Source organism: Lissotriton vulgaris, chromosome 5 (assembly GCF_964263255.1).
Source record: "Lissotriton vulgaris chromosome 5, aLisVul1.2, whole genome shotgun sequence".
Taxonomy (NCBI): Eukaryota; Metazoa; Chordata; class Amphibia; order Caudata; family Salamandridae; genus Lissotriton; species Lissotriton vulgaris.
The window spans coordinates 408,364,555-408,391,020 of record NC_141693.1 but is presented as its reverse complement, the minus strand read 5'-3'; positions in this window follow the sequence as shown (position 1 = coordinate 408,391,020).

Here is a 26,466-nt window from a genome sequence, read left to right as displayed (position 1 = left end):
ATGCATCTGGATTGGAGGGAGTGCTCCATCTGGATGATTTGTGGAACAAGGGGACATGGTGGTAGTAGTAGTGCAGGCCTCACACCCCAAAAAAACCCTCCCTGTGAAAATGGCTACCTACCTGTGAGTTTTGTTGTTGTACTACGATGGCTGCCACATGCTTCTGAGTGGGTGGGGAGTGCTCCATCTCGCACAGCTGTGGAACAAGGGAGCATGCTGGAAGTAGTACAGGCTTCCCACCCCCAGACAGCACAACCTGTGAAGATGGCTACCTAGCTGTGAGTTTGGTTGTTGTACTACAATGGCTGCCACATGCTTCTGGGTGGGTGGGAGTGATCCATCTTGCTCAGCTGGGGAACAAGGGAGCATGCTGGGAGTAGTATTGCAGGCCTCCCACCCCAAACAGCCCTCCCAGGGAAGATGGCTACCTTCCTGTTGGGTGAGGGTGAACAATACGATGGCTGCAAAATGCTTCTGGGTTGGTGTGGAGTGCTACATCCTGCTCAGGGGTGGGACAGGGGGCATGGTGGGAGTGGTTGTGTGGGCCTTCCACCCTCAAACATCGCTCCCAGGGAAGATGGCTACCTACCTGTAAGTTTATTTGTAGTGATATAATGGCTTGAAACTGCTCCTGGCTGGGGAAGTGCTCCATCCTGCTCAGGTGTGGGACAGGGGGCATTGTGGGAGTGGTTGTACAGGCCTCCCACCCCCTAACAGCCCTCCCAGGGAAGATGGCTTCCTCCCTATTAGGTGAGGGTGAAAAATACAATGGCTGTAAACTGCTTCTGGGTTGGTGTGGAGTGCTACATCCTGCTCAGGTGTAGGACAGGGGGCAAGGTAGGAGTTATAGTGCAGGCCTCCCAGCCCCAATCAGCCCTCTCAGGGAAGATGGCTACCTACCTGTTAGGTGAGGTTGAACAATACAATGGTTGCAAACTCCTTCTGGGTTGGAGTGGAGTGCTACATCCTGCTCAGGGGTGGGACAGGGGGCATTGTGGGAGTTGTAGTGCTGTTTGCCGGAATACATACAACCCTTTGGGATAATTCAGATGTAGTGTATGTTACAACTATGGGACATGTGTTGGATTTAGTCGTGCATATGGATATACGTGTGCCTCTGAAACGTGGCTTGTAGTTGTGCTGGACATTACATAGCAGTGTAATGGTCTACATTTGTTTGTACTAACCAGCCTCTACTTCCCCGGCTATTCCTGTGAGACTCTCTGGATGCAGTATGGCAAGCACCTATTTATTTGATCATCTGCCCTTGCCCACAATACTGTGTAGGTATGACTACACGTAAGGTGAAGCTCCGTATGATGGAACACAGGAGTACCTTTCGTTGTAAAAAATCTATTAAAAAACTGACAAAACATTTTCTAGAGAAAGAGCATACACCGGAAGATTTCACATGGACAGTCTTAGAGAAGCCCATACTCCCGACACATGTGAGTGATATCTCCACATATCTCTTCCAACGCGAGCAGAGATGGGTATTTAGACTTTCCATTTACATCATGGGTCTTAACAACACCATTCCCTGGATGTCTCTAAAACACTAAATTAATCTGGGTGGTTAGCCACACTTTTAATAGTCCAGTAAATAGTTGGCAGTGAGTAAAGTCTTTAGACCATTAGGCCTATTTTTCATTCATAGTCCAGAATCAGCCTCATATGAAGACTATTATTAACATCCCGCTGTGTACCTCCATGCCAGTTAAAATAGATCCCACATATCTGGTATACAAATATTAAAGTTGACCAAGTCCTGGGGCATAGATGATTTAATAGCCCTCAGTGTATACTACGGCCGTATTTACAGCTTCTTTTTTCAAAACAATCGGGTACATACCAATATTAGCAACATCGGGAGGTAATCAACTACACTACCCATGAGTCTCCCTTCTTTTGTAGTCCGAGTACATCAATGACCCGCGTATGAACGCCGGAAGGAATCGTGATCCCGCGGAGTTATTGTCAAGATTTTAAACTCCAGAGACGCTTCTTCTATTTCTGTTCTAATTCCGTTCCATATTAACTTTAGATTGAGATGGGGGTTACTCCCGCACTTTATGGATCATTTAAGACCAATTGGTACACATGTGTCAACATATTTGGGGATGTAATGAACTGCATTACCCATGAGCTTTTACTGCAGTCCCCTGACATCGACGTAATGGGCTTGCGCAAGAGCGCCGGCGAAACCGCATTACCGGGACGTCTGCCCTATTTCAATCCAGTATCGGGACAATAGCTTCACCTCTCCCCCAGCCGAGTTGCTGCGCCGAGGTACTGACGAATAGGTAGGTCCGCTGCACGACGGCTGTGGTTTTCCATACAGGAGGGTGTGCCTCGGTATTACTCGTAACTTAATTGTGCCAATTGTATACTGTTGCCCGATGCCGTCCCCAGCCTAGTTAAGGTTTGAGGCTACAAAGTAGCCTGCTTGTATCCCTCAGGTCTCTCTGGTATACCCTAACAGAGACCTTAGGAGAATCGAGATTTTTTTCATATATTTTGCTCAACCATGATGTTAGTGTCACCCGATGCAAAATCACACTGGCGACATTTAGATCATACCTGCTACCGACCTTAGCATACAGCCCGGCTCAGTTTTGAGGCAGGTTCTGAGCTATGGAAGAGCACGGTCTTAGTCACTTGTTTCTTTAAAGCTCATATAAAGACTCAAGGTGAGTCAGGGTAACTGTTTCACAACATTCTATATAACAGACATTATGCTGGTCCGGATATTTATCACGTGATAATGGGACCTAGGTTTGGTCATTTTGGCCACAGATCTTGCTGCCACACACTCTGCATAATAGGTTCTTCATTTAATGCTACATTTTTGTAAAGTACGGACTAAGTGTTATGAGGAAAGACATTTTCTGATGTTAATTGTAAATTTGAAAACAAAACATTTAACTGTTGTCTTTTCAGAGCAGGGACTCACATACACACACTCGAGTGGGGTGTCGAGAGAGGTGAGGCTCATTTACAAACAAGCTATGGTAAGCATGTTTGTTTACTTTTATATATTTTTTTATTTTTATGTTCTGATATTACAGAACTAGCTTCATTATGAGCTGTTAAAGCACAATTCATATGGGATTGTAGAAACATTGTTACATTTTCTTTTCTTTTCAGATGTGAACAAAACCATCACACTTGTTACAATGAAGTTACAACTGAATATCAAGTATGTAATACAGTTGTAGATAATAATGCAGTGACATCCGAATTATAAGATCCTGACGAAAGCCAGAGAAACATCCTCACTCTATGGCTGAAACATGTTGACCATGATCATGTGGACAGTCAAAAGGTCATAACTGTCATTCACTTTGGTTTTTATTTCAGGAGACTCTATCAATCTAGTATTGTATAGCTGCTCTGGAGTCTATCTGATTTTAACTATACTCATTTTCATTATTATCAGTGCTCCCTTCAGATATAAAACTCTAAAAATATCTTCTTTCACATCTTGCTTCTTTCTTTGTACATACCACAAAAGGATACAACTAAATATAGTGTCTTTCTCGATCAATCTAGAGCGAGCACTACTTAGTTGTTTTTTGGTAATACCCAGATGATGACACCGGGCACGCTTCTATGTGCAATGATGGGTTACCAAAAGAACCTACAATAGGTATGATTCTTTCTTCTTTTCATGCCTTATCTTTTGACCTATTTGATAGTAGCTTTTATTAACTACAGTGCCTTTGATTCTACGTTCTCATAATTGTCCAGAGAGATTGAGGGCGTACACAGCGGTATAAAGATTATACTGTCTTTTTGTTTGATAAAGGCCACCACATTTTTTCAGGTATAGTGAAGCACCTTCTCTTCCCATGCAATGAATGTTCTTGGTGCAATGGGAGGTCCACTGCCAGTCCCTTGAGCAGTAGTATTCAAAGAAGGGGAGGGTGATCAATCGATCAATGGGGCACTCTTTCCCACTAAATAAAAGTGGAAGGTCCAGTGTCAGCTAGTGCCCTCAACAACCATAGAAAAACAAATTGGGTAGCTGAACCGTTCCTGAGTGAAGAAATTATGTGTATTTGGCGTGACCGGGGGTGTAGATATAACACCCTTGGGCATCCATTTTGTTGGATGTATTTGCCTCACACACCCGAATGGGTGTCATGCTTCATCATTGGCGTTGCTCCTCGTCGGGGAGGCGGTGCAATCCCCGACGGGCTCACCTCAAAGAGGGGCTCTTTGGCGGAGTTCTTTTGAATCCAACTGCCTTATGGTGAAGTGCGGGTATGTGGGTAATGGAGCAGATAGCTTCGTGGGTGAGTTAAAATGTAGTAGGGTGTACCAAAACTCCTTTATTCTGGGGGTCTCCCGCTACGGTTAAAAACGTGAAACTAACTCACTGGGTGCCAACTAATTAGGTATGTTGGCCCTAGATGAGATTAGAAAAGGAAAATGGTCAACATGTTTCTCGCATCAGGATATTACCCACGATTCATCAGGACCACACAGGTGTGAAAATTATAGAAAAAATGATAAATTCATTCATTCATCCACATGCTGGTGTCAAGTGTAAAAACCAATATTATGGGTGTGGGTTACCTCTGTAATATTGTCCTATGCCTAAATTGGGGATAAGAATAATAAGACAGGGTTAATAGCATTGAGAATAGGTCAAAACACAAAAATGATCAGGGCCAGTAATACATGCAGTGTGACATGCTAGTGATGGTGAGTTGCCAACTAGCGTCATTAAACCATGGCCGCCTTAAAGCAGCGTGCCGTGTGAACAACACACCAAACAGTGTGCTAGAAAAAAGGTGCTATAAAATAAAATCAGTGTTTTGGAAGTTACAGGTTAAAAACAGCAGCAGCAGTCTTACAAGAAACTCGTAGTACTTTTTCTCTGGTGCACATTAAATGTTAAAAGTGCTCACTCGATATGAAAACATGAAAAACTGGCATAGCAGGTACCCATCCAGCTCACCTAAAGGTCAGGAGTTATGTGCCACATGAGTGTTCGGCAGTTGATAACATCAGGGAAGAACCTATAGGTATGGCTGGGGGAAGAGGAGACATATACAGCGTCGGTTTAGAGGCATGTAGCAGGTTGGTCTCAGCCCCTTGCGTACAGCGGGACCTGAATCGGCAAAGTTTTAACGGGAACAAGGGGGCGGGGCCAAAGACCCCAAATCTGCAAGCAGAGCCCGTCTTACCTCTAGCTTCCTGTGTTAAGGCGTAATCACCTACCCTTCACCGCCGAGCTCGGATAGATGGACGAGCTCGGCGGCGGGCGCCATATCTAGTCAGGCGCACCCATGGCGAAGGCGTCTGGTCCCGCCCCTACGTTGTGAGCAGGTGATCCGCCTGGTTATTGCGGTCGCCATCTTAAATTGGGTAAATTAGATTAGCGTTCAGCCTAATTTAGTGTATAAAGCTACGCTAGTGACAGGAATGGTAAAAATTGTATTCTGATGGATAGGAAATGTGAATTCCATCAGTACATAGGTGTGGATAGATGGCATTGTGAAAGCAAGTCGGGAATGGATCAGATGGTCCAATAGTTTACGCGGCGGCCATTGTCATAATTGTCCAGAGAGATTGAGGGCGTACACAGCGGTATAAAGATTATACTGTCTTTTTGTTTGATAAAGACCACCACATTTTTCAGGTATAGTGAAGCACCTTCTCTTCCCATGCAATGAATGTTCTTGGTGCAATGGGAGGTCCACTGCCAGTCCCTTGAGCAGCTCATGGTTCTTGCTTCTCTTCTTTTTGACAATACTCTTCAGGTCATGCCACTGCTTCATGATTTCATATCTGTTGCACGAGGTGGTCCTTACTGCATTGACCTTGTCAACTATCCTTATCCACATTTGATTTCTTGTGGTTACCAAACAGTTGTGGTTCTACTCTGATTATCTAATTTACCATGACTGTCAACTCACTCTCTGTGAATTTGGTGCCATGGTGTGTGATATGCAGAGGGGTTAGATGTGCAGGTGTGTAACGGGGGTGATGTGTATGGTGTGTGAGGTGCTGAGGCGTTAGAGGGGTAGGTGTTGAGGTGGTGGTGATCCTGTGTGTGGTGTGAATAGTGATGGTGTGTTGATTTGCCTCTCCTTTGTGCTCTGGTGTTGGGCTCGTCACTTGTGGAGTATTGCAAAAGATTGTGGCCAGGGAAGGGGCTGGTTTTATGCTCAGCTATGTGGGTGTGTCCAAATGGGGGATTGCTGTCAGGTGTGTTGTGTTGGTTGTCCTTGGATTTGTTTTTTTGTAGTTGCCATGTGGTTGTGTCATTGGGGTGTGTTCTGTGTTTTTGGAGGCATGGCTAGTTTGCTGTGTGCACTTTGTGGTCTTGTGAGATTTTTTCTGTCGATCGCCATATTTGTCACAGAGAGTCTGCAACGGTGGCTATGCTCTTCCGCCGGCTCTCCCATTCATTACTGTTTGCGACCACGGTGGTCGAAAACAGCATAATGTACTGTGGTTACATCGGGGATATCCTAATTTTCCGTGCTGTGTCTCTGCTGGTATGGCGGCGGTTTGGTGATTTTCCGCCGCAAATCCGACCGCCGCGGATGGATTTTAGCCTTCTCCGTCCGCTACGGGGTTTATTCGTTGCTTCGTACTGCTGCGGTCTGATTTATTTGGCGGTTGATCCTAATTGTACTGCCGGTTTTTCCACTGCGCCAGTGGGCGGTTGATTTCCACTACCATGGCGGTTGGGGTGGTTTTCCGATGGCCATCTTATTCCTAATGGGCCCCCAAGTATTACAAATAAACCCTCCATATTAACTAAAAAAGTAAACATTGGAAGGACATAATATTTTAGAAATGCAATTCAAAAAACCTTAGAGATTCACTTAAAAAAAACAAAGGTTACAGGGACGTTATAGTTAGAAAATAGAATTTAAAAATCCTTAGAAATTCATTGCAAAAACCAAAGGTTAGAGGGAACTAATAGTTAGGCTTAGATTTAATTCATATAAAACCATAGGAATGTATCAGTTATAGTTATTTGAGCTAACTATTATTTATGCCCTGCAGTGCACTGCTTATGACCTCACATATTACATTACTCATGACATGGTAAGTGATATCACTAATGATATCTCAAATCACATTATTGATGAAATCATCTATAGAACCACTCACACACCCACTCATACCCCAATAAAACCTCGGATATACCCACTTACACACCCACACACCTACTCACATACTCATTCACAGATCAATACAACTACTCACACAACCACTCACTCACCAAAACAGCGACTCACATAGCCACTCACTCACTCATACAGCCTCTCACATACCCACTCACTCATACAGCCACTCACGCAACCACTTATATACTCATACAGCTACTCACACAGCCACTCACTCACTCATACAGACACTCACATGCCTACTTGCATACCCACACAGCCACTCAGATACACACACAGTCACACAGCCACTCACATAATAAATTCCAGAAATATTATCACTGGAATAGGCACTCTTAAAGCTGAGGCACCAATATTACGAGCAGGGAGAGAAATCGGGCAGGCTCCTAATGGTGCAACTGAGGCAAAGAGAGGTGGGTATGGCTATACCCACCATCACATTGGATACTAGAACCCTGCTTGCCAAGCCTCAGGAAATAGCAGACCATGTTTGCCTCTTACTACAAGGTTCTGTACTCCCCTGAGGTCGCTCAGGAGGTGGCGCAGGTCACTGCCTTCTTGGACAGTGTCCACCTCCCTTGACTCACGGAAGAGGGACAAGAGAAGCTTCAGGGCGCAAATAGATGGAGGAGATTGCCTAGGCTATCTCCAACCATCCCTACCACAGGCTCCTGGGCAAAACAGCTTTCCCACCAAACTTTACAAGTGGACTAAACCAGAGGGTTGCCGTTCTCCTCCACGAGGCTTTTGCTGAAGCTGACTGGGTGGGCTTCCTGGGTCTACTCTGTAACAGGGCCCTGATCTCTAATATCCCCAAACCAAGGAAATACCCACTCCTCTGTGGTAGCTACCTCCCTGTTTCTCTCCTCAACAAGTATTCTAGCTACGCACTTCAAGAAGGCCCTCGTCCATGACTCTCAAGTGGGGTTCATCTCAGGGCGCTTCTCTCGCAACCACCTTGCAGACCCTTGCTTATGCGATGTGGACGGCAGCAGAACTGCTGGTGCAGGCCTTGGCTCTGTCGTTGAATGATCAGAAGGCCTTCGACAGAATAGAGAGGGACTACCTCCTCGCGGCACTCCAGAAATGTGGCCTAGCGTGCACTTCATCTCCAAGGTATGCTGGCTCTAGGACTCCGCCATGGCTCTGTAAATTGTGATGATTTCCTCTCTCACCCCTTCCCGGTTCACCAGGGAACAAGTCAGTGCTGCCCTCACTCTCCTCTGCTATTCCTCCTCGCCATGGAGCCCCTACTGGTGGCCTTACACCAATCAGATGGGATTGTTGACATTCCCACCTCGGGAGGACCCTCAACACTATACTTGAAAGCAGGTTATGTTCTGCTTACTCCCTTGGCCCTGAACTCTTCTGTCCCTGTGGTTTTGGAGACCATTGATGTGTTCACAGCCATATCTGGTTATTTAGTCAACTGGGGTAAGAGCGAGGCCTTTCCACTCTCAAGTGTTACCACCTGTGCTGCCATCGCCGGATTCCCAAGCAGTTAAAATGGTGACTCTTCCCTGCTTCACCTATGTGCTGTACAAAAGGGGGTGGTAATGGACAGAGCATCTGAACCAATCAAACACTCACACCCAGTCAAAAGATCTGGGTTTAATCCATCACCGTTCTTTAGCCCACTCTGCCACCCCAGTTCAGACATGGCTATATGCAAATCAGTCTGACCCTGTGCCTCATGGGAACAGTCCAGCCCGAACTGCCAAGCCATGCCTTCCCTTGACCGGAAACAAGCTTCTGAGGACCGGTTTCTGGCTTTCCAGCCGTCTTCAGCCCGGCTTGCTTGAATCCAGTGGCAAAGTGAGCAAGGGACTCACGTCTGAGCATACCCTGCCACACTTATGGCGGCCAAAAGCTGCACAAAAGGGGGTGGTAATGGACGGAGCATCTGAACCAATCAAACACTCACACCCAGTCAAAAGATCTGGGTTTAATCCATCACCGTTCTTTAGCCCACTCTGCCACCCCAGTTCAGACATGGCTATATGCAAATCAGTCTGACCCTGTGCCTCATGGGAACAGTCCAGCCCGAACTGCCAAGCCATGCCTTCCCTGGACCGGATACAAGCTTTCGAGGACCGGTTTCTGGCATTCCAGCCGTCTTCAGCCCGGCTTGCTTGAATCCAGTGGCAAAGTGAGCAAGGGACTCACGTCTGAGCATACCCTGCCACACTTATGGCGGCCAAAAGCGGTACAAAAGGGGATGGTAATGGACGGAGCATCTGAACCAATCAAACACTCACACCCAGTCAAAAGATCTGGGTTTAATCCATCACCGTTCTTTAGCCCACTCTGCCACCCCAGTTCAGACATGGCTATATGCAAATCAGTCTGACCCTGTGCCTCATGGGAACAGTCCAGCCTGAACTGCCAAGCCATGCCTTCCCTGGACCGGAAACAAGCTTCCGAGGACCGGTTTCTGGCATTTCAGCTGTCTTCAGCCCGGCTTGCTTGAATCCAGTGGCAAAGTGAGCAAGGGACTCACGTCTGAGCATACCCTGCCACACTTATGGCAGCCAAAAGCGGTACAAAAGGGGGTGGTAATGGACCGAGCATCTGAACCAATCAAACACTCACACCCAGTCAAAAGATCTGGGTTTAATCCATCACCGTTCTTTAGCCCACTCTGCCACCCCAGTTCAGACATGGCTATATGCAAATCAGTCTGACCCTGTGCCTCATGGGAACAGTCCAGCCCGAACTGCCAAGCCATGCCTTCCCTGGACCGGAAACTAGCTTCCGAGGAGCGGTTTCTGGCAGCCCAGCTGTCTTCAGCCCGGCTTGCTTGAATCCAGTGGCAAAGTGAGCAAGGGACTTACGTCTGAGCATACCCTGCCACACTTATGGCGGCCAAAAGCGGTACAAAAGGGGGTGGTAATGGACGGAGCAACTGAACCAATCAAACACTCACACCCAGTCAAAAGATCTGGGTTTAATCCATCACCGTCTTTTAGCCCACTCTGCCACCCCAGTTCAGACATGGCTATATGCAAATCAGTCTGACCCTGTGCCTCATGGGAACAGTCCAGCCCGAACTGCCAAGCCATGCCTTCCCTGGACCGGAAACAAGCTTAGTTAGTGCTGGGCATGTTCTCCCTGATGATCCTCTCTCAAAATTCCGACAAGTTGACAAGGCCATCAAGGCCTTTGTCGGGGGTAGTGAATACCAACGTAGCTTGGACCTCTCATCCATGGAGGACTATTGCTTGGCTCTCTACCTGGCACAGTTGGCATTCTTGCACACTTGGATTCAGGATCCATTAAAGTAAAGATTAAAAATTGGCTCATCAATGGCTCGCTGGGGTTGCTCCCCCTTTACCAGCCCGTACCCACTGTAGCTCTGAACACAATGGTACTGGCAGTCAACACAACCTGGACACAAGCCCACAAGCTACTCTCTGTGGAAGCATACTTTAATGATAGGGCACCAATTTGGTGCAACCATGACATTTGCATTGGAGGGGACACACTTGACTGGGCTTCCGGGCATGCACCGGGAATCCATACCTTGACACATTTGCTTTCTCGGGGTATGCAGTATTGCAGGAAAAATGTGGTTTGCCACAAACTCAGCACTGGCGGTACATACAACTACGGGCAAGAAAGCAAAAGACACACAGTTGATGGACTGAATGCAGAACAAATCAAAACATTCACCCCAGTCAAGAGATCGGAGTTAAATACATCATTCCTTTGATCACCATGCCACCCCAGTTTAGACCTGGCCACATGCAAATCAGTCTTGACCCTGTGCCTCATGGGGACAGTCCTCCCTTGACCGGAAACAAGCATCCTAGGACCAGTTTTGGAGTTTCACCCCTCATCAGCCAGGATAGCTTGAATCCAGTGGCAGAGTGAGCCTGGGACCCACGTCTGGGCATACCCGGGACATTTAGGGCGAGAAAGCAAACAACACACAGTTGATGGATGGAATTTAGGGGCATGATATCAGGACTGTATATCCTTCAGATTTGCCATCATTACTCACAGCCCCTAGTGGATTATCTCAGAGAGGTTTGGCAAGCCCCTCTCCAGGTGGAATACGAGGAAAAGGACTGGGTGGAGCTACTGGAGACCCTGTGGAGGGGGCCCGAGAGACCCAGGTGAAATACAGCATTTTTAGGATTCTGCAGGGATGCCATTGGATGCCTGCTTGGCTTGATGCTTCAGGCTTGCTGCCCCACTCCTCCTAGTGGAGATGCGACCATGTGTCCTGTGTCATGGTTCCACTCTTAGTGGAATGTTCTATGGTCCGTCCTTTCTGGGCTGTAGTGAGGCGCACATTGGGGGAGACTAAGGAATTGTTAACTCCACTATCGAGTCAGCTGTTCTCCTGCATAACCTGGCAAACCTCCCCCAGTTAACACACTGCCCTCACAATGGCCAAAATCTGAAACCTATGTCATTGGCATTCTCCGCATGTCCCAACTCACGGGGAATGGCTTGTGGCCATGTTCAAGGCTGCCTCTTATGAGAAGGTGATCTATAACTTGATGGATAGGACTGACGAGTTCCTCCTTATTTGGTACCCCTTTCTAGGGAAAAACTGACCCTCTTAGCCATCCTATCTACCATTGTCTTCCTTGCTCCCTTTTTCTTTGTCTCATTATCCCTCCCCTCTCCATCCCCACCCTCTCTCCATCTGTTTCTGTGATTGCCGAATACACTGGCTCTGTCCCCCTTCCCCCCTTTCTTTTTTGTCGGATTTACATGAATCATATTTGACATCTGTATCCTTCTCCTGTATTTTTGTTGTTTGTATTTGTTTTTGTTTCCCTCTAGTTCTGTCATTCTAATAAAATAGTTTCAACACAAAGAAATAGTATCACTCATTCATAGTAGACTAGATATACTCATTTAACTTTTGTAGTATCTTAGTATATATCGCTAACATTTATAAACTTTCCAAAAACACTCACAATGAATGGATGATGTCATCAGTGACGTCATTTGAAATGCCATCAGCAATGTCCTCAGTGATGTCACTGACCCTGTCTCGAGTGATGTAATATGTGAGGTCATAAGCAGTACATTGGGGGGACATAAGTTATAGTTAGCTCAGGAAACTATAACTGATGAATTTCTATGGTTTTGTATGAGTGATATCTGAGCCTAACTATGATGTCCCTGTAACCTTTGTTTTTATTAACCTTGGGCGTAGTTTGCGAAGTATCGCTACGCGTAGCTACGCAAAGTGCACTTCGCGAGCTACACGTAGCACTACGCGAACTACGTAGTACCTTGTTCGCACTGTGCAAGATGCCGTTTTCAATGATTGCACAGTGATTGGAATAATTCATTCAAATAAATAAATAAATATATATAATATATATATATATATATATATATATATATATATATATATATATATATATATATATATATATATATATATATATATGTCTGAAAGGGTTCCCCACTCGATAAAATCAGAGGAAACACAAAAGACTCACACTCCAGGGTCCGTGCGGCTCTGGAATCCGGACAAATCACTGTCCAGAGGAGGGAGCCACGGAAGAGGAATATCCAGAGGCAGAGGAAGGGGGTCAAACACCGCTGCCGGAAAACAAGGAAAACCCGAAGAGCCAAAAGAAAGAAAAACTTACCCTCTACGAAATCGGAAATAGAGAATTTAATAATAAATCTGTCAAAACACGAACTCACAAAGGAAGAAAGCTCTCTACTAAATAAAGGACTCTTCTTTTGTCCGGAGAAACACTTCAATCCTGTCGAAACGAGAATTGATTTCTACAAATATGTCCGGAAACTGAAATTAGCCAAAATACACGCACGACAACCAAAATAAACTGTAAATATTGAAGTAACAACTACCCCAGATGATGAATCACTGTGGCAGATCCAAGAGATCCCTGATTTACAGAATATCTTTGGATTACTTTATGAAGAGGAAACAGCACTAATATCTGGACCTCAATTGATGGTAGATTTGGATGTAAGAACTGATCGGAGGATCAATAGTGGCTTAAAAAATAAATCAAAATTCTGTCCGACATTATCACCTGGTAACAGAATAGATATGTTCTCTGAAGCAGTAGTAGAAGAAAAAGATAAACTCTCAAACCTTAGGAAGAAAAATAACAGAGAAAATCTAACAAGCAAAGAAAGGAATGCCATAAAAACATTGAATGATGACCCTTGCCTGACAATAAAGCCAGCAGACAAAGGCGGCAATATCGTCTTAATGGAAACACAAAACTACATCAAAGAAGCCAACAGGCAACTAAATAACCCAACCAACTATAGCAAATTGAAAAAGAACCCAATGAATGAGATGATATTACACTTAAATGGACTACTAGAGAACTGGCAAAAAAGTGGATTACTGACTGAAGATGAAAAAAAGTTCCTCATGAACTAATTCCCAGTAATCCCAACGATCTACTTTTTGCCCAAAGTACATAAGACATTGATCGATCCACCAGGGAGACCAATTGTCTCATCATGTTCAAGTCTATATGAAAATGTTTCACAGTATGTAGACTTATTCCTAGCCCCCATTGCGAAAAGCCAAAGCTCGTATATTAAGGATACTGGGGACTTCTTACGAATATTAGAGAATATTTCGTGGAATGAAAATTATCTAATGATTACAATTGATGCAGTCTCCCTGTATACTTCTATAAAACACGAAGTAGGATTAAATGCGTGTCACTACTTTCTGAAACAAAGGAACATTAGCAATCTTAAACATACAGAAATGTTAATGACAATGATCATTCTATGTCTCACGAATAATGTATTCTTGTTCAACCAACAACTCTACAGAAAAGAGTGCAGAACTTCCATGGGCATCTCATTTTCACCCAATTATGCTAATACCACCATGGGTTGGTGGGAAAAAACTATAGCATGGGACCCCACAAACCAAGCAGATCTGGAGAAACTGATCCTATGGGTCCGTTATATAGACGATTTGTTTTTAATATGGAATGGCACTAAAACTGAATTTGATCTCTATTATTCCAAACTTTGCAACAACAACATTGGATTAGATTTTACATACAACACCAGTGACAAAGAAATAGACTTCCTGGATTTGAAGGTTTATGTAGAGGACAACCGGATACACACTACCTTATTTCGCAAAAAAACTGCCACTAACAGTATCCTACATGGGACCAGCTTTCATCCTCAACCGCTACTGGCGAGCATCCCATATGGCGAATTCATTCGCATGAAAAGAAACTGTTCAAACGAAAAAGATGCAGAAATTAAAATTGAGGAAACTGCTGAAAGACTGAGAACACGGGGATACAGTCAACAAACCTTGGAAAAATGTAAAAAGAAAGCTGCTAAACAAAACAGAACAACAATACTTATTCCCAAATTGAAATCCAATGATCCTCAAGGACCACCACGCTTTGTAACAACATACAACAAAGAAAGCGGAATCATCAAAAGTAAAATCAAAAAATATTGGCACTTGATATCAGGGGACCCTGATATCGGAAAGATAGTAGGAACTGAACCAACGATAACCTACAAAAAAACGTCTTCACTTAAAGACAAACTAGTGCATAGCCACTTCATAGAGAAAAAAACTAAAATCAAAAGCAATTGGCTCACAGACCAAAGAAATGGATTTAAGAAATGTAATGCTTGCAAAGCATGCAAAATTGGCCAAAATAAAACAACCTTCGAAGCAGCTGATGGAAGAAGCATCCCGATCCCTGAAAAAATACACTGTTCGTCCACACATGTAGTATACGTCATACAATGCAAATGTGGGTCTAAATATATAGGGAGTACAACTTGCGCTCTAAAGAAACGCATTTTAGAGCACATTAGAGCAGTTAAAAACAAAGATATGTCATACGCCACTGCGAAACACATGGCAACCTGTCAAAAAAGTGACTGGAGAGCTATGTCCTATTATGGGATACATATGATTGATGTGGATGAACGTGGGGGCAATAGAAAGCGCAAATTGCGACAAATTGAATCCAAGTTTATAATCAGACTTAAAACCAAAATGCCCAGAGGGATGAACTTTGACGAAGAACTTTATGTACATTTGGAATAACATCAGTGAACTGTTATATGAACTGCTTTGGTGAAATGTAAATACATGGAATTGCTTAAATTGGGTACTATACCAATTAATGTAAAAACACACAGAGGATTGATGTTGAATTATGGTACTATACCACAATCGAATTCATCAGTGCTTTTTTGCGGCTGCTAAGAATCGTATATCTGTATTATGACTATCATAAGTTGAATATTTAATATTAATACAACGTCACAGTACCTAATGTTGATAATTATGTGCTTAAAATGCTACTATTAGAATCATGTGAAAATTTCTGTTTTATAACTAAACCACTAGTCCCACAATGCACCTTAATAGCCAGGTGGGATAAATAGTAGACATAGTTAATTGCTCACTTACCGTGAACACAGCCTGTTCCCAAGCTGAAACGCGTTGGACTGAGCTGGAGTAATAAACCCTCGTGAACAACCCAGAACTTTGTTGTGCCGCATTCATTGTGTGAAAAAAAAAAGAAAAAAAATATATATATATAAATATATATATATATATATATATATATATATATATATATATATATATATATATATATATATATGTCTGAAAGGGTTCCCCACTCGATAAAATCAGAGGAAACACAAAAGACTCACACTCCAGGGTCCGTGTGAAATTTCGTTTATTGGCGACGCGTTTCAACCAGGCGGTCTTCTTCGTTAGTCATTGACATTGATCCACATTCGGTCCATCACCTGTTGTGTTTGCATTCTTCGTTAGTCAGCCACATAAACTCACAATCACCATTTTAAAGTGCACAAAGGAAGTAGTGGAAATAGATGTAGGACCACATTCTGAGACAAATGAGGTAGAAAAAAGACTCTGTAGTGCAACTGCTTTTGAGAACTTATGCTTGCTAGTAAAAGACATTTCATATTTACGTAAGCAAATTCAAAGTATATAACATCATACAAATTAAATTAGAATTGATTGAATTATTTGAATGAATTATTCCAATCATAATTCGGCCGAGTGGCCTCATTTAAATAAGTCGGAAGCAATAGGTGTCAAGTTCATTCAATTAAATAATAATAATAAAGGGGCTTATAAAGCGCACTGGTGACGCCATCCCGGCGTGTCCCCGCGCTGTGGAGAGAGTGATCGGAGCGGCAGAAAGCAAGGCTACTGAATGAACAAGTGAGTTTTTAGCAGCTTCCTAAATACAGTTTCAGACTTGGCCTGCCTGATTTCATAGGGCAGAGTGTTCCATTGGTTGGCCGCCAGCACTCGGAAGGAGCGACCACCCATTCTGGCCTTTTTAATGCGGGGAACTTTTAGAAGGCCCATGCCCATGGAGCGAAGTGCTCTGTTGGGTTGATAGGGGATAGCTAAGTCCTTCAAATATTCAGGGGCTTTAGAAGCGGTAATCCTGTAGCAGATTAGGAGTGCCTTAAATAGGATCCTCTTTTTTATAGGAAGCCAGTGAAGGACAGACAGAGTGGGTTTAGATGGCGTTCTTTTGGGTAGTCTGAGGACTAGCCGGGCTGCAGTATTTTGTAGCACCTGGAGCCGCCTCAGGTTTTTCTCAGTGGTCCCCAGTAGCAGTACATTCGCATAATCTATGCGGGAGGTGACTAAAGCTTGGGTCATGGTCTTTCTAGCCTCCAAGGGCAGAAGGTCCAAGGTGCGGTTTAGGGTCTTCATTATTCCAAAGCACTTCCCTGTTACCTTGTTTACATGGCTGTCAAAAGACAGTTTCGGGTCCACCCATACTCCCAGATTTTTTGCCTCCCTGCCAGGGATAGGTGTTGGGCCGAGGCAAGGAGGCCACCAATCCTGAGTCCAGCTGGTATCCTTTCCCCCGATCACTAGGACCTCAGTTTTGGAGCCGTTAAGCTTCAGGCAGTGTTGGTCCATCCAGACAGCAAGCGCCTGCATGCAGGTTTTGAAGTTGGCCGCTGCTAGCGTGGGTGCCTGAGAGAGGGAAATGAGCAGTTGAGTATCATCGGCATAGGATACCAATTCTATGCCGTATGATTGGACCACCTCTGCTAATGGAGCCATATAGAGGTTGAACAGGGTGGGGCTCAGGGCAGAGCCCTGAGGCACCCCCTGTTCTAAGGCTATGCTGTCAGAAAGAAACAAGCCACTCTGGACCTGAAAACTGCGGTCAGAGAGGAAGGCCCTGAGCCAGCCCAAAGCCGCCTTGGTGACCCCAGCACTGCTCAGACACTGTAGCAAGATGGGATGAGCCACAGTGTCAAACGCAGCGCTGAGGTCCAGCATAATGAGAGCCATAGTGTGCCCTTCATCTGCACCCATCCGCAGAGTTTCGGTCGCTCGTAGGAGGGCCGTCTCGGTCGAGTAGTTCTTCCGAAAACCCGATTGGGAGCTGTGAAGAGCTTTTGTTGCCTCTAGGTGCTCCATAAGCTGTATATTAGCTAGTTTTTCAGTCACTTTTGCAAGGAAGGGCAGGAGGGAAATGGGTCTTAGGTTCTCTAGAGTGTCCTGACTAACATTAGGTTTCTTTTTTATAGGCAGCACTATCGCCTTCTTCCAGTCACTCGGGAGAGAGGCAGACGAGAACGAGAGTTGAATGATGTGCCTAAAGTGGGGCTCGAGTACTTGCAAACTAGCAGTCAGAACTTTAGGAGGGGCAGGATCTAGAGGTGAGCCCGATTTGACACTTTGGCAAACCTTTACCAGTATATCAGGAGGAGGAACCAGGAAGCTGTGGAGACATAACTCCGTGGGTACGGCCTCACTGTTTTCCAAGGGGTCATAGGTGGTGGTGAGGTTTCCCGAGAAGCTAGCATAGATGTCCGAGATCTTTCCCGAGAAATATCTCGCAATCCGATTGCATGTGTCTACTGATTCATTGGAGGACCTGTTATCAGTCGAGAGTACAGAAATCTCCTTGAAGATTTTAAAAAGCTCCTTCGAGAAGTTCTCTGCCGCATCAATCCGATGTTTATAGTGGGCGGCTTTAGAGATACGAACTTCTCTATAGTATTGCTTCTGCATAGTTTTATATTTTGTTTTAATCATAGGGCAGAAGTTAACACGCCATGCACGCTCCAGTTTTTTACAGGAGGATTTAAGCGTTTGGAGTTCAGGAGTATACCATGAAGAGGTTTTCCTCATGTTTTTTGGATTGCTGCCATTACGAATGGGGGCGGTCTTATCAAGGGCGTCTAAAATGCGGGATTGAAGGTGACTGTAAGCAGTATCGCAGTCCGTCCCTCCTAACGGACCACCCATTGTGAGATGTTCATTGAAGGTAGCCTGAGAGAAGGATTTCCATTTACGCCGCGGGTAACGCTGTATAGCGTCTTTCTTAGAGACATCCTCGGAAGACTGAATGGCAAAAGGAATGACAAAATGATCGGACCAAGGGACCGGGATAGGTGTAGAGGATTGTACTCTAGAAGGGTTACCGAAGATGGGATCCAGGAGATGCCCTAGTCTGTGAGTGGGGTCATGATTTATAAGATCAAGCTGTAGAGAATGAAGTGCAGACCTAATGTCGCTCGCCTCCCTGTCTAAAGGGTCATCAAAGTGGGCATTTAGATCGCCAAGCACAAGGAAGCTCTTTTTCCTGATCGCATGGTGAGCAGTGGCCTCCAACAGGTTGGCAATAAAATCATGCATCCTGCCCGGAGGTCTGTATACAAGGATGCCAGAAAGGGAGGTTTGAGGTCCCATATTTATCGTGAAAACACCAGCTTCACAATGGTCAATATTCAGAGGCAGTAGGGTACATTGTATTGCAGCTCTAGTAGCAATAGCAATACCCCCTCCCCTGCCATCCTTCCTGTCAAGTCTCGCAAGGGAATAGCCAGGGGGCAAAGCCTCTATGATGTCAGGATCAGAGAGTTCACCCAGCCACGTCTCGGTACAGAACAGTATGTCAAATTTCTCGTCTTCGAGTAGATGGTAGATTTGAAGACTGTGACCACCGAGAGAGCGGCAGTTAATCAAACCTACCTTGGCTTGTCTGTTAGCAGGCACTGTCCGCACTGGATTGAGGGGTTTAAAGGTGCACAGAGGGCAAGCATGTAGTGATAGCACCTCCATGGAGTGCATGCAACTGCGGGAGGACTCAGGACGCAGAGCAAGCAACTCCTCTCTGTCATAGCGCACAGTGGGTGGTGATAAGAGTCCAGAGTCTCTAGCCCCGTGCCCCGTCCTGTCGCGGACGGGCGCAGACGGGCTGGACTTTGGCTCGACTTCGGCGCGCTTCCGGCGCGCCCGCTGCACGCGTCCGCTGCGCGGACGCAGACCAACACACATTTATAGGACGTAGGGGCAACTAGACCGCTGACTTGGCCGCCCGAGCCCGGAAGTGGTAGGCTCCTCCTCGCCCTCCGCAGCAAACGCCCAGAAGTGGACGCGGCGGACCGGGGCGGGAGACGGCAGGCAAGTGAGTAACACAGCAAAATTACATCGGCACAATAATGTTTTAAAATTAGCCTGAACGCTAAAAGTTTAAAAAACACCGCAGTAATCTTATCAGAAGCAGAGTGTCACTTTTAAAGCACAGAGCGCGAGCGGATAGAGCCTGCCACTGCCACCGGCAAGACTCTACTCCACAGCGCGCCTGTGAGAGGCTGCAGAATAAATACCCACGCCTCCTACAGCGCAACTAGACCGCTGACTTGGCCGCCCGAGCCCGGAAGTGGTAGGCTCCTCCTCGCCCTCCGCTGCAAACGCCCAGAAGTGGACGCGGCGGACCGGGGCGGGAGACGGCAGGCAAGTGAGTAACACAGCAAAATTACATCGGCACAATAATGTTTTAAAATTAGCCTGAACGCTAAAAGTTTAAAAAACACCGCAGTAATCTTATCAGAAGCAGAGTGTCACTTTTAAAGCACAGAGCGCGAGCGGATAGAGCCTGCCACTGCCACCGGCAAGACTCTACTCCACAGCGCGCCTGTGAGAGGCTGCAGAATAAATACCCACGCCTCCTACAGCGCAACTAGACCGCTGACTTGGCCGCCCGAGCCCGGAAGTGGTAGGCTCCTCCTCGCCCTCCGCAGCAAACGCCCAGAAGTGGACGCGGCGGACCGGGGCGGGAGACGGCAGGCAAGTGAGTAACACAGCAAAATTACATCGGCACAATAATGTTTTAAAATTAGCCTGAACGCTAAAAGTTTAAAAAACACTGCAGTAATCTTATCAGAAGCAGAGTGTCACTTTTAAAGCACAGAGCGCGAGCGGATAGAGCCTGCCACTGCCACCGGCAAGACTCTACTCCACAGCGCGCCTGTGAGAGGCTGCAGAATAAATACCCACGCCTCCTACAGCGCAACTAGACCGCTGACTTGGCCGCCCGAGCCCGGAAGTGGTAGGCTCCTCCTTGCCCTCCGCAGCAAACGCCCAGAAGTGGACGCGGCGGACCGGGGCGGGAGACGGCAGGCAAGTGAGTAACACAGCAAAATTACATCGGCACAATAATGTTTTAAAATTAGCCTGAACGCTAAAAGTTTAAAAAACACCGCAGTAATCTTATCAGAAGCAGAGTGTCACTTTTAAAGCACAGAGCGCGAGCGGATAGAGCCTGCCACTGCCACCGGCAAGACTCTACTCCACTATTGTCCAATTGCACAATAAATTGTCAAAGATCAACATAGATGTAGGCCAAGTGGCCTTGTTCCACCTCTCGGAAAGGAATGCCATATTACAAGTTTGATTCAGAAAATCAATTTCTCAGAGAGTGAAAAGGTAAGGTGTGCGTCCTGGCCAAGTGGCCAATTGGCCTAAATAGTGGTATTTTTCTCTCAAAAGCGCTAGTACTACACCGATTATTGTGTACAGGTTCTCAATCTTACCATGATACATACTATTAAGCTTCATAGGTCATGGCAGGTGGCGCTAGGTCAAGGGGGGTGAAGGGGTTACAGGGGGAATAAAGTGGATCCTCAGATATAGCTTAATAAAAACAAGCAGTGCTAAAATGAATCTTTTAGCGCTATGATTAGTGCAAAAAGTGAACCCTATTCTATCTGTTGACAGCCTATTCAGACCTACATCAAAGAGTATAGTTGTGGGTGTGATTGTGCAGTGAAAAGGTGGAGTATAGGTTACGTGCAAAAAAGGAAAGGGGGAATATAACCAAAAGTGAGATGGTGGTGGGTTCCTCGCAGAGCGAGTACTACCACACGTGCGGGACCAGGTGGTATGTCCCGAGGTCGTCTTGTCTAAGCTATACTGTGAAGCTCCTGACTCCACAGCTATCATTAGAGAGAGCCCTTTTTCAATGATTGCACAGTGCGGACAAGCATCCGGCACTGTGCAATTATTGAAAACGGCATCTTGCACAGTGCGAGCTGTAGTTTTCTGCCACTCAAGTAGATTTTTACTCGAGCGGCAGCTTTCTCAACGCGGACTTGTAGTTTCTCATCGCGAGCGGTCGCGAGCATACGTGACCACTTACAATGAGAAACCTGACCTCCCCGCGTTAAGAATCGGGAGGTTTATTTTCCACGCTCTTGATCTGCAACTTGATTTTGCTGATCGCGAATGAGGAAAAAGTCTCACAGGGATGTCCTTTTGCTTGCGGTCGCCAACTTGACGTTGAGGACCAAGAGCAAGCAAAAAATGATCGCTACCCGTGTTTGCACTGTGCTATGTGCAGTTTGCGTAGTGCGAAGTAGCAGAAACTTCGCAAACTATATGAGCGTAGAGTAGTGCTTTGCCCAGGGTTAGTTTTTATTCAGTGAATATATATATATATATATATATATATATATATATATATATATATATATATATATATCCAAAGGCACAAAGCAGGGTCCTGCTGGGATTCTTCCTCCCGGGTCGGGTGGCGCACAGAAATCGGCGGACCGCAAGGGCCGATTAAGTTTGAAAATCCAAAAGATTGCTTCACTGCAATAAATGCGCACTCAGGAATCCGATGTCAGCATAGAAGTTTATTTTACAGTTATCACGCTATGCGTTTCGACACTCTCTGTGTCTTGATCACACGTGAACCACCCTGCATAGTGTGGTGTGTTATGCTCAAGAAAGGTAAACATGGAAAAGGTGACTCTACGATAGAACAGGACATTTCCTTGCTCAAATCAAACCGCCATTTTGTAATGGGGTAAATACCAGGTACATTATATTCTAGTACAAGGGACATGTAAAACACTCTACTATGCACATTCAAAATAAAAGTCAAAAGGTAATGAGTGTTAAACAAAAACGAGCAGCCTGCTGGTATATTATTACCTGGGTACATGTTACTGAAAATTCGGAAATCTCGACTTTTCATATACATTATATCCCGATTGGTACAGAAAACCACCAAGTATTGAGAGAAGGTGCATGTGATGGTGGTATCAGTTATAACAGCAAATGTGACTTACAAGCGGTCTAGTGCCTGTGGTCATAACCAAATTTGATTAAGAATTATAATTTTGAGCCTCTTCCAAATTAATTGAGAGAGACGACATAATCCCTTTGGTCTAGTGCCTAAGAACTATGAACGGTTATATCTAGTTCATCATATTGGATGTAAATCACCATTACCATAGGGAGAGCATACTCACACCCACACAAACAGGTACGGAGTGCACATCTAAGTGAGAAAAAATGTTCCCCTTTCGTACTGGTGAAGGTGTCTTTCATTCAATGTCAGAGGAGAGGGAAAGGTACAAAGACCGTGAAGTGATTTGTGACGGACGAGACTCCAAATTCCCAATACCTATGAAAAACACATAAACATACAGTTAAAATCTCTTCAATAAAATCTTGCTTATTCAGAGTAATAACAGTTTCATAGTTTCAAAGCACATCTGAGCATAATACCGTCCTTATAAGCTGTAAACCTTATAATTTTGTATATACATGACCGTGAAGAAGGACTGATTACCAAAGGAATCAGGAAATATGACAGAGGGATGTAAAAATCAACATTAATCCTCATGAAGATGAGTGGCTAGTTCCTCATCAAGGTTGTGACCCCCGGGAAACTTGGTTTCGAGCTCCATTATCCATTTTGACTCCTTCTTTCTAAGGGCCAATTCTCGGTTACCACCCCTTCTACCTATGTTAACCTGTTCGATGGCATAATATTTCAGGAGGGAATTATTGGATTGGTGGAACTCTTTAAAATGACGCGCAATGGGGTATCTCTCATCGACATGTGTAATGGCTCTGAGGTGTTCCTGTACGCGTTTTTTGGCCGTGCAGGTAGTACTCCCTATGTATCGGAGTTTGCAGGGACACTCCAAAACGTAGATCACAAAACTGGTGTTACAAGTCAGAAATTGTTTGATTGCCCTTACTTCCCTTTTGCCTGGGATATCGATGTTTTTCACCATCACACTGGACTTACAGGCTTTACAGTGGCCGCATGGATAAAAGCCCTTGAGGCTCTGTATGTGTTGTCTCTTTTCTGTGATGTCTCCCTTCACTAAGATATCTCTTAGATTCCTTCCTCTTCTATAGCTGATTTGTGGTCTGTCTTTAAGAAGGGGACCTACTATATTGTCAGACTTCAGGATGTTCCAGTTGTCAGCAAGTATTTTTTTAATTTTACTTGATTTGCAATTGAAAGTGGTTACAACTCTAGTTTCATTATTAGGATCTTGGTCTTTTTCTTTAGGTTTGAGTGCTTCAGTTCTCTCTACTTGTGTTATTTTGAGAACTGCTTTAGACAGCACATGTTCCGGGTAACCTCTTTCCCTGAACCTTTCTAGCATCTTTTCTTGTTCAATTGCAAAACCCTCATCACTGCTGCAATTTCTCCTTGCCCTCAGAAGCTCCCCATACGGAATACTCCATTTGAGCGAGTATTCCGTATGGGGAGCTTCTGAGGGCAAGGAGAAATTGCAGCAGTGATGAGGGTTTTGCAATTGAACAAGAAAAGATGCTAGAAAGGTTCAGGGAAAGAGGTTACCCGGAACATGTGCTGTCTAAAGCAGTTCTCAAAATAACACAAGTAGAGAGAACTGAAGCACTCAAACCTAAAGAAAAAGACCAAGATCCTAATAATGAAACTAGAGTTGTAACCACTTTCAATTGCAAATCAAGTAAAATTCAAAAAATACTTGCTGACAACTGGAACATCCTGAAGTCTGACAATATAGTAGGTCCCCTTCTTAAAGACAGACCACAAATCAGCTATAGAAGAGGAAGGAATCTAAGAGATATCTTAGTGAAGGGAGACATCACAGAAAAGAGACAACACATACAGGGCCTCAAGGGCTTTTATCCATGCGGCCACTGTAAAGCCTGTAAGTCCAGTGTGATGGTGAAAAACATCGATATCCCAGGCAAAAGGGAAGTAAGGGCAATCAAACAATTTCTGACTTGTAACACCAGTTTTGTGATCTACGTTTTGGAGTGTCCCTGCAAACTCCGATACGTAGGGAGTACTACCTGCACGGCCAAAAAACGCGTACAGGAACACCTCAGAGCCATTACACATGTCGATGAGAGATACCCCATTGTGCGTCATTTTCAAGAGTTCCACCAATCCAATAATTCCCTCCTGAAATATTATGCCATCGAACAGGTTAACATAGGTAGAAGGGGTGGTAACCGAGAATTGGCCCTTAGAAAGAAGGAGTCAAAATGGATAATGGAGCTCGAAACCAAGTTTCCCGGGGGTCACAACCTTGATGAGGAACTAGCCACTCATCTTCATGAGGATTAATGTTGATTTTTACATCCCTCTGTCATATTTCCTGATTCCTTTGGTAATCAGTCCTTCTTCACGGTCATGTATATACAAAATTATAAGGTTTACAGCTTATAAGGACGGTATTATGCTCAGATGTGCTTTGAAACTATGAAACTGTTATTACTCTGAATAAGCAAGATTTTATTGAAGAGATTTTAACTGTATGTTTATGTGTTTTTCATAGGTATTGGGAATTTGGAGTCTCGTCCGTCACAAATCACTTCACGGTCTTTGTACCTTTCCCTCTCCTCTGACATTGAATGAAAGACACCTTCACCAGTACGAAAGGGGAACATTTTTTCTCACTTAGATGTGCACTCCGTACCTGTTTGTGTGGGTGTGAGTATGCTCTCCCTATGGTAATGGTGATTTACATCCAATATGATGAACTAGATATAACCGTTCATAGTTCTTAGGCACTAGACCGAAGGGATTATGTCGTCTCTCTCAATTAATTTGGAAGAGGCTCAAAATTATAATTCTTAATCAAATTTGGTTATGACCACAGGCACTAGACCGCTTGTAAGTCACATTTGCTGTTATAACTGATACCACCATCACATGCACCTTCTCTCAATACTTGGTGGTTTTCTGTACCAATCGGGATACAATGTATATGAAAAGTCGAGATTTCCGAATTTTCAGTAACATGTACCCAGGTAATAATATACCAGCAGGCTGCTCGTTTTTGTTTAACAATCATTACCTTTTGACTTTTATTTTGAATGTGCATAGTAGAGTGTTTTACATGTCCCTTGTACTAGAATATAATGTACCTGGTATTTACCCCATTACAAAATGGCGGTTTGATTTGAGCAAGGAAATGTCCTGTTCTATTGTAGAGTCACCTTTTCCATGTTTACCTTTCTTGAGCATAACACACCACACTATGCAGGGTGGTTCACGTGTGATCAAGACACAGAGAGTGTTGAAACGCGTAGCGTGATAACTGTAAAATAAACTTCTATGCTGACATCGGATTCCTGAGTGCGCATTTATTGCAGTGAAGCAATCTTTTGGATTTTCATATATATATATATGTATATATATATAGCTCTTTGTCCAGAAGGCATGTTTTTTGTGATCCGGTTCAAATCTGTTCAGCAGTTTTCAGGCTAATAACAAATCACATTTTTTATATGTATGGACGTAGATCCTCCACGGACCCTCCAGTGGGGGGACCCCTGCTCCACGCCCCAAACAAGGTCCTGATTGGCTGGCTGCACCTTCATAGTAAAGTTGCTCCTTTCAGTTTATATATCGGGAAACGGTCTCCGGGGCTGAAAAGTCGCTTGCATAGTAATTTAATAGGGACAGGTGGGAGCTTTCCTGACCCCTTGTGCCTGGTATAACTTAGGGGAAAGCATCTATATTGGGCAGTAAAATGCCTGAAAACACTTGTTTGGTCACTCGCAAGATCTGCTGAGCCCCCATGTAAATCAGCAAACTACAAGTTAAATGGGGGACCACGCTGAGCGTCATGTTGGATCCGCTGATTCATGAAGATACCCAACCAAATCTGGCTTCTTCTCAGAAAAGCATGGAAAGAGGAAGTACTGAAAGTTTAGAAGTGGTATAACAAAAAAGATGAAAAGAAG